Source organism: Meriones unguiculatus, chromosome 1 (genome assembly GCF_030254825.1).
Source record: "Meriones unguiculatus strain TT.TT164.6M chromosome 1, Bangor_MerUng_6.1, whole genome shotgun sequence".
NCBI classification, from domain to species: domain Eukaryota; kingdom Metazoa; phylum Chordata; class Mammalia; order Rodentia; family Muridae; genus Meriones; species Meriones unguiculatus.
In genome coordinates, this window is record NC_083349.1 from 199263967 (window position 1) to 199273127 (window position 9161).

Consider the following 9161-nt stretch of genomic DNA (forward strand, 5'->3'; position numbering starts at 1 on the left):
GAGGCCAGAGATGGAGGGGAGATACTGTGTTCTTACAGAGATAAGCCAGAGATTACCACCAGGAGATGGAAAAACTGAAGATGTTTCCCCTCTGTTTCTTACAGGCTGTTACTGTGGGAAGGTGAGTCACTCTCTCTAGTCCTTGATTTGGCTTTCTCTGTAGAAGGAAGAGCTATCCTCTCATGAGCTGTTGAAGGTGATCTAAGCCACGTGTGTGATCATGAGGCTCTGCACCTCCCCCAAAGAGGAACTGAATGCAGTGGTGAGGAGCTGGTGCTTAAATCCCAGCTCTGAGCTACTCATTTGGGCCTCAGGTACTTAATGTAGCTCATTTAATAGAGAATTTACTGAGCCAGTGTATCTGCTCTGAGGCTGTGGTGTCCCTGCCTCTACCTCCGCCCCCCTCCCAGCGCCAGGCCAACCTCAGTCTTGTGAGACCTTTAATTGGGTGCTTGGGTGAAGAAAGGCATGTATTCCCTTGGGACTCACTACCTAGTCCCTAGCCTGCTGTCCCATTGTACAGGTGGACACATGTAGAACAAATGACAACCTCAATTTTTGAAGACAGGTGGTGGCAGTGGGAACAACGTATCATTTGGCACCAGCTTTTGTGTACAGCACACATTTAGTGGTTTTGTGTTTATGATGCTATGAATTTCTCAATTTTTTTTTTTTTTTTTACATTGTGTGTGTGCATACATCGTGACACATATGGAGGACAAGTTACAAGAGTTAGTTCTCTTTCCATCACTTGAGTCTCAGGATTGAAATCTGGTGTGGCAGGCTTGGCAGCAAGCATCTTCACTCACTGAACCATCTAACAGCCCAACTCTGTACTTTTTCTTGGAGCTGCTGCTGCTACAGCTAGCATGGAGACAGCTTGACTCCAATCCCAGTGTGAAGCCAAATTTACTCCCCACACCAATCCACATCCCCAAATCCACACTCTACCTCGAGTCAAGTCCCACTTGGTTTTGTTTACTGAGCATGTGCTATATACCAGGGGCTCAGCTAAGTTCCAGGAACATAGTGACCTTGACAGCCAGCCTCTCTGTGTCCTTGTGAAGCTTGTCCTCTGGAGTGAAGGGAGACACACCAGCAAGGTATGGCAGTTGCTTAGAGAGGGCCCACAGGGAGTGTAGAACAGACATGGGAGAGAAGGAAAGAGCCTCTTCACCCTCCTCCCATCTATGACTGAGTGTAGTGTGTATCCAGGAATACTCAGAGTACATCTGCTTCCCACTGTGTCCTGGAGGGTGTTTTGATGTGTGGAGAAAACTGGGTTCTATGCTCAAGTAACTTGGGAACACGCCACATTCAAGTTTTTTAATACACAGAACAGTGCTTGGCATGTTTCATGGTGCCAAGTTCTCCCTCTCCCATTTTTGTGCTTCTTGGAAGACTTGAAAATGGTACACCCCTCCGCTGTCGAAACTGGCTCCCAGCTAGTGACACACAGCTGCATCTCTGCAGAGCATACTGTATGTTGTCCAGTGATGGAGGGGACTATGGGAAAAGGAGAAAGAGCAGGAGCAGGAAGAGCTGAGATACAGTACTCAGTCTTTTCTGAACTTGTTTGGTTCTGAAACCTATTCACAAAGTATCTTGGGGCTGGTGTGATGGGTGATCTTTGCCTGTCAGCACCATGGACAGAGACCCCTGTACTAGGTCTCCAATGGAGCCTCCAGCTCAGTCCACAGGCATCCTAGTCTCTTATCCACCTTAATCCTCACTAGGGAGCAGTCTCCCACTTTCTAGCTAAGAAAACAGAAGTTAATCGAGGCCAAGTGCTGTCCCAGGTTTGCTCAGCAGATGATAGCACTATTAACCACTAGACTCTTAAGTCAATATACTATGCTTCATTGAAACCAGCCCAGAGTGAGCTGACTTTTTAAAAACATTCATTTATTGATTGTATGCATGCATTTGCCTGTGGTAGTCAGAGTACAACTGCAGGAGTCATTTCTCTATGTCCACCACGTGGATTTTGAGGATTATACTAGGACAACAGGCTTGGAGGCAGGTGTTTTATCTGTGAGCTATCTCATCAGTCCAAATAGACTGATTTGATTGGTATAATTATTTTGGCTGAACAGAGCTATACTGGACAAATTTGGGCAAAAAATTGATGTTTGGTTGCATTTGGATACTTGGAGGAAATGCTACCAAGTTCCTCCTACCTATAATAGCTTCTAGAGTCCTTATTTAATGAATCATTCTTTGACATACTTCGTACAAAAACAGGGCTTAATTTTTTTAAAAGTTCGTGTACAAAATTAAAATATGTATGTATATATATATATATATATATATATATATATATATTTTTTGCAACATGGTTTGGCTAGCCATGGAACCTGATGTGTGGTTGAAGGTGACCTTCAACGGATCCTGCCACCTCTGCCTCACTGCCGAGACTGCAGATGTGTGCTGCCTCACTCAGCTAAAAATAATGTGTTTCTGGGGTCAGGGACATAGCTCAGTGGTTAAAAGCATTTCCTGTTTTTGCAGAGGACCTGGGTTCAGTTCCCAGCACTCACATTAAGCAGCTTCCAATCACTTCTAACTCCAGCACCTGGGTATCTGATGAACTATTATGGTCTCTGTAGGCACACACACACAAATGCACACATGCACAAGCACACACACATTTGTGTGCACATACACATGCAATTTAAAACATGTTCCACAATGACAAATATATTTGTACATTGTTCATATCTGTCTTTCCCCTTCCTCTTCCTCTCCTTCCATTTCTCTTGTCATTTCCTATGGTTCTACAGATAGTCCCCTTCTGCTTTCATGGCGTACACTCACAGATGCACACTAGATGGTTTAAAGAACTACCTTTTCAGGGCCAGTGAGATAACTCAGTGGGTGAAAGCGCTTGCCGTGCAAGCTGAAACTAGAGTTTACATCTTGGGATTTGCATGGTAGAAGGAGAAAACTGCCTTCTAAAAGATGTCCCCGACCTCCATATATGTGCTCTGGCATACATGTACCTATGCCCACATCTACATGCTCACACACAGTAATAAACTCACTCTTTCAATATGAGCATGCCCCACATACCACCCTTTATGTATCTCCAATTTACCCCTCTTTGTTGCCCTTCACCCATTACTGGGAATCTAATCCAGGGCCTATTCACTTGGGCAAATACTCTGCCATTGAGTCCCCATTTACCTCATCTTCTACCTTTGCCACCATCTATGTTTCCACGAACTGCAATTATCTATGGTTGTCCAGAGAGGGCATTACACATCTATTTTCTCTCCCAATGTTGCCCTTCTACACTCTCTCTCCCTTCTCTCATCTCTTTCTCCATCTCTATATCTCTGTTCCTTTCTATCCCCCTTCCTTCCCCCCTTTCCCATTCCTGTCCTAACCAGGCCTCAAACTTGCTACATAGCTGAGGATAACCTTGAACTTCTGATCATTCTGCCCCCCTCTCTTGAGTGCTAGGATCACAAGAATATGCCACTATGATGCCTTTTAAATGGTTCTGGGGATAAAATCCAGAGTTTCATGCATGCTGGGCAAGTACTCTACTAAGTAAGTCAACACTTTCTTTTAATAGCACTCAAATATCTCACTGTGTGGATGTAAGGGGTTCAATTAGTTCTTTGTGGATGCAGTTTGTTTCTGGCTCTCTGCTGCTTACCAATGCTATTGCAGGAATCCATGCTTGTGAAAGGTATGTGTGTGTTTGCTGGATTCTGGACGATGAAGCTTTCACTCCTGAGAGATAAGACTGATTTACTGGGCCCTTTATCAGTGTACATAGTGGCTGCTCACCCCCACCCTCCATCTCCAGTGAAGCACTGTCATGGTAGGTTTGCCTGATTCTAGGAGGAGGGGGGGAGTTTAATGTACACCAGCTGTGTGCTTGGATCACTGTAGATGTCACATCCCTTAACTGATGGAGAAAGTGGGCTCAGAGCATTGAGAGACTCATTAGAGGCTTTTGAGGTGGAGCAGAAAGGCTAGCCCCTATTAGTTTTTGCCATATCTAAATACCTGCCTGGGGTCAGCAAGGTGTTTCAGTAGTTAAAGGTGCCTGTCTCCAAACCTGACAATCCAAGTGTTCCATCTCCAGGACCCACATGGTAGAAGGACAGAGCTCATGTACAAAAGTAGTTCTTCCTTCCTTCCTTCCTGGAACTCGATCTGTAGACCAGGCTGGCCTCAAACTCACAGAGTTCCATATGCCTCTGCCTCTCAGGATTAAAGGTGTGTGCCATCACTTTCTGGCTAGTCCTCTCACTTTCACACATGCAACATCCCCCTCCCCCAAACAAAACAAAACCCAAAGATGTTTGAAAAGTTCTGGCTACTTGTTTACCACAGAGCCAGCCCTGCCCAGAGAGATGGTCTACCCTTAAACAATGAAGTATTTCACCAAAAGGTTTGGAGACACGACACAGCTTACAACACAGACCAGCCTTGCAAAGGACAGACAATGCCAAAGGCTGTCACTTCCCTGTGACAGAAATTAGCAGACACCTTGAGACACAGACTGACTCCTGACTCAGACTTTGCAAAGATAAAGGGAAAACCATTGGGTGCTACCAGTATTTCCACAAATAATGTAAATCAATGGCTCTCAGGCCCAGGCCAGGGAGATTGTGGCCCGGCAATATTGGTTGCTGTATCTGGGTCAGGGTAGTCTTCCTGGCATGTAGTGAGTTGAATACATGCATGCTTTCCTGCACCCCGATGTACAGAAAAACCCTTAACACAGAAGTTGGCGCCCCATGTCAGGTAACCTACCAACAACAAATGAGAGGCATCTTCCTACTCCTCCAGCTGGTCAGTCCAGAGACATGGCACTCTACTGTCACCTGGTGTTCATTGAGAGAACATGGAGTTCAAGAACATAAGGGGACTAAATGGAACCTGGAATGTTCTTCATAAGGGCTCTTTCTTGAATGCTGCAGGAAACTTAATGGCCTTAGCTACACACATTATGTCACCAATCTGCAGGATAGCCAGGCATGCAGAGATAAAGTAACCTAAGCTGAGATTTAGAGTAAAATACAAAAAAGAGGGGCTGGAGACAGATGCCATTGCACAGACCCCCAGATCCCAGCACCCACATTGTTGGCTCATAATCTCCTGTAACTCCAGCTTCAAGGAATCAAACACCTCTGTCCTCTGAGGGCACCTGCACTCATGACACAGACCCAGACACAGATAAGTAAATTCCTTAAAAAAAAAGCAAATAATTGGGAACTTTCAGCTTTGCTTTACCTGGCCAACCTAGTAAATGTAATGTTACCATATTCGCTAAGGTGAATGGCTCACCCTTTGTAAAGAAGAAATGTAAATAACAGGAGGCCATCATTTGGGAGTTTAATCTGATTGTTACTACCAATTGTTTGAGAACCACCACCATTTCAGAGTTTGTCTTTGCTGTCCTGCGTGGGAACTCTCGTGAGGGTGCCTCAGCAGTAACCAGAGGCCAAGCAGCCTGAGCTTCTGGACTCTCTTGCTGACCCCTCACTGCCTTCCACAGACAGGTGGGGGAAAGTGGCTTGAATGGGAACCCATGTCCCTTGGCCGGCAGGCTTCTTTTATGTGGTGGCTTTGCTGACCTTTTGTTGTGTTTCTGAGTCAAGATCTCACTCTTGAATATTTAAGTGCATGGGTATTTTTCAAGAATGCATGACTGCACCATGTGCATGCCTGGTGTTCTTGGAGGCCAGAAATGCTCAGCAGATGCCCTGGAACTATAGGAGCTATAGATTTGACTAGGATTCAGGTCTGCTGGAAGAGCAGCCAGTGCTCTTAACCACTGAGCCATCTTTCTAGCCCCAGAAAGTTATTTTTGCATCTGTCCTTGTAGCTGAAAGGCTGTGAGGGTGCATGGCGTCTACCTGTCTATGTAATATACAGCTGTTAGGGCTCATATGGATCAATCACCACCCCATTCTCTACTTTTGGAGTTTAAAAAAAAAATACATCTAATGTATCCCAGGCTGGCCTTGAAAATTACAAGGTGCAGGCCGACACTGATCTGATTCTTCTGCCTTCCCTGCTGGGTGCTGTGATTACAGGACTATGCTGCTACCCCTGGCTAGTTAGTATTAATATTCAACACAAGCATTGGTGCTAGCTGTGTGCCCTGTATGTGTATGTCAGATGGTTGAGGTGGCCAAGTGTTCTGAAGGATTGACACTTCCCTAGCCTGTGGGGAACTACTATAGCCCCTTCCACCCCCATATTCTCCTCATAGATCATGTCACATTGGACAAATGTCTCTTAGGATGTGGGAGGCATTCTTGCAAAGAAGCTCCAAATAGGGACAATGCTAATGATATCAGCACAGAATAACTGCATACTTCTACTCCTGGTAAAATTTAAAAAGTATTTATGTGTGAATGGATGCAAGCACGCCACAGTGCACATGTAGAGGCCAGAGGATAACCTGGGCACTCAGTTCTCCCTTTCCCTTATTTGAGTCTTAGGGATCAGTCTTAGTGACAAGTGCCTGTACCCATTGAGCCATCTTGTCCCCACTCCCAGAAATAAAGCTTTTCATTCTCATTAGAAAGGTTGGTGGGAGAGTAAGGCCTGATTTTTAGGCTTGTTTTCTTCAAGATAGGGTATCATTATATAAGCACTGTTGTTCTGAACTTGCTTTGTACACCGGCTGTTCTTGAACTCACAGAGATCTGCCTGCCTCTGCCTAACAAGTACTGGTATTAAAAGCATATGCCCCCTACACCAGGCAACTTTTACGCTTTTACAAGGAAAGAGCCTAGAACATTGTCAAGCCTTGGAAATGAGGTTTGAATTATGGGGCTACAACAAGCAGTTTGAGGCAGGTGGAAGAGGACAAATGCTTCCCTGATGCTCCAGGTATGACAATGGCATCCAGTAGTAGATTTACTGGGTTTGAGTGATGGCTCTATACCTACTCTACTCTATGGGAATGCTCAGGCATCCCATGCCTCACATTCCTTCTCTGTAAGATGGGAAGAAGCTACTTGTGTCTTAGGTAGCATGAAGGCCAACAGATAAAGTGGATGTATGCATCATAAGAGAGCATCAAGGAGATGGTCTAGGGGGATGAAAAGTTTTGTGTGGTGTATTTATGTGTATATGCATGTTCTTGAATATGTGTGTACAAGTATGTGGGTCCCCACACTTGTGAATGTGTACATGGAGTCTAGAGGTTGATTTTGTAAAATTATACTCCAGTGTTCTCCCCCATCTTATTGAGTGAGGCAGGATCTTTCAAGTCAAGCCCAGAGCTCATGGATATGGACAGTTTTGCTAGGCAGCTTGCCCTGGGGACCCTTTGTCTCTGAGTGTGCAGGCTGGAAGGCTACTACACTTAGCCCTCCATCCTGGTCTTTATACACTCATGGCAAAATCTTGACTGCTGAGCTATCTTCCCAGTCCCAGATGAAGAGTCTTAATGGGAAGAGGAAACAGTGATTATAGGCATGTACCACAAATCACTGTGCATGGGTTTTTATGGTGCTGGGGATGAACAGGGCTTCCTGCATGCTAGGTAAGTGAGCTATACTCAGTCAGCTATACTGACTGAGCTTCATCCCAGCCCTCTTATAGTCAGGAGATATACATATATATGCATATTTTTTCAAGGCAGGATTTCACTGTATAGCCTTGGCTATCCTGGATTTGCTTTGTAGACCAAGTTGGCCTTGAACTCGAAGAGCTCTGCCTGTCCCTGCCTCCCTAAGTACTGGGATTACAGTACAAGACTCCTGGCTCAGGATATTGTTTTTATTTCTGATAACAAGGATCTGCCCAAACAGGCTCAAATCTAGCCAAGGGATGCAAGACAACTTTTTTGTAAACATGTGTTTGCATGCCAGCCAGGGGCTGCTCTTGGCTTTGGAACATCGGCCATTCAGAAAGGGATTCATGGATAAACAGTCTAATGCTAACCAGCCACATTTGACTGTCCGGATGACACCCTGAGCAGCTCACCTCTGCAGTACAGCATGTCTGTGACACTGACCATCAAGCTTACACTTTGTGCCTGGCTCAGCTGTTGAGTGATAGCTGTATGCTTCAACCAGCACCTGTGTTATCTGAAAATGGAGGCCAAGGTTGACGTCTTCAATCCTCCTTCACACCTCTGCTTTGTGTGTGTAGGGGGCAGAGGACAACCTCAGGGATCCTCAGGTGCTCTCCATCTTTTTTTAAAAAAAAAAAAAAACAGGGCATTCCATTGTTCTTGACTTCTCCAAATAGGCTATGCTGCCCAGCCAGTGAGCTCTTTGGGGTTTTCTGTCTTTTCTATGTGATGGCTGGTGTTATTATCTTGACAGAACCTAAAATCACCTGGTGTCCAGCCTCTGGGGGACAATCAACTATGTTGATTATATTGAGGTTGTGTGCACATTAGTTGTCAGCCTGACACAAGGATTACCTGGGAAAAGGAAAACGCAGTTGAGACAATGCCTCCATCAAATTGGCCTGTGGGCAAGTCGGTGGGATGTTTTCTTGACTGGTGATTGCTGTGCAAGGGCCCAACCTTCTGTGGGCATGTGGTCCTGGCTGCATAAGAAAGCAATGAGCATGAGCAAGCCATGGAAAGCAAACCAGTAAAAGCATTTCATGGAATCCTCTTCCAGGTTTCTGCCCTGATTTTCCTCAATTGTGGACTGTGAAAGGGAAATGTTAAGTCAAATAACCCCTTTCCTCCCCAAGCTGGTTTTGGTCAGTGTTTTTTGTTTTTGTTTTTGTTTGTTTGTTTGTTTTTTGTTTTTGTTTTTTGTTTTTTAATAGCAACAGAAACCTAACTATGACAGGTAGGAAGATTCACCCACTGTGGGTGGCACCATTGCCTGATGTTATAAACAGGAAAAGGGAGCTAAGCAGCTATATGCATTCTTCCCTCTCTGCTTAAGTTGGATGTGATATGACATATCTTTCCTGCATTGATGGACCATACCACCAGGCCAAATCAACCATTTCTTCCTTCAGTTGATTTTGTCAGAATATTTTTCTTTCTCCATCTCCCATTGCTGGGATTACAAGCATATGCCAACCACACCTGGATTTTTACCTAGGTTCTGCGTGTCAAATTCAAGTCCTTATGCTTGCATGATAAGCCTTTCACCAACTGAGCCATCCTCCCATCCCATCTCTGCCCTGACATCATACCCCCACTGATCAAC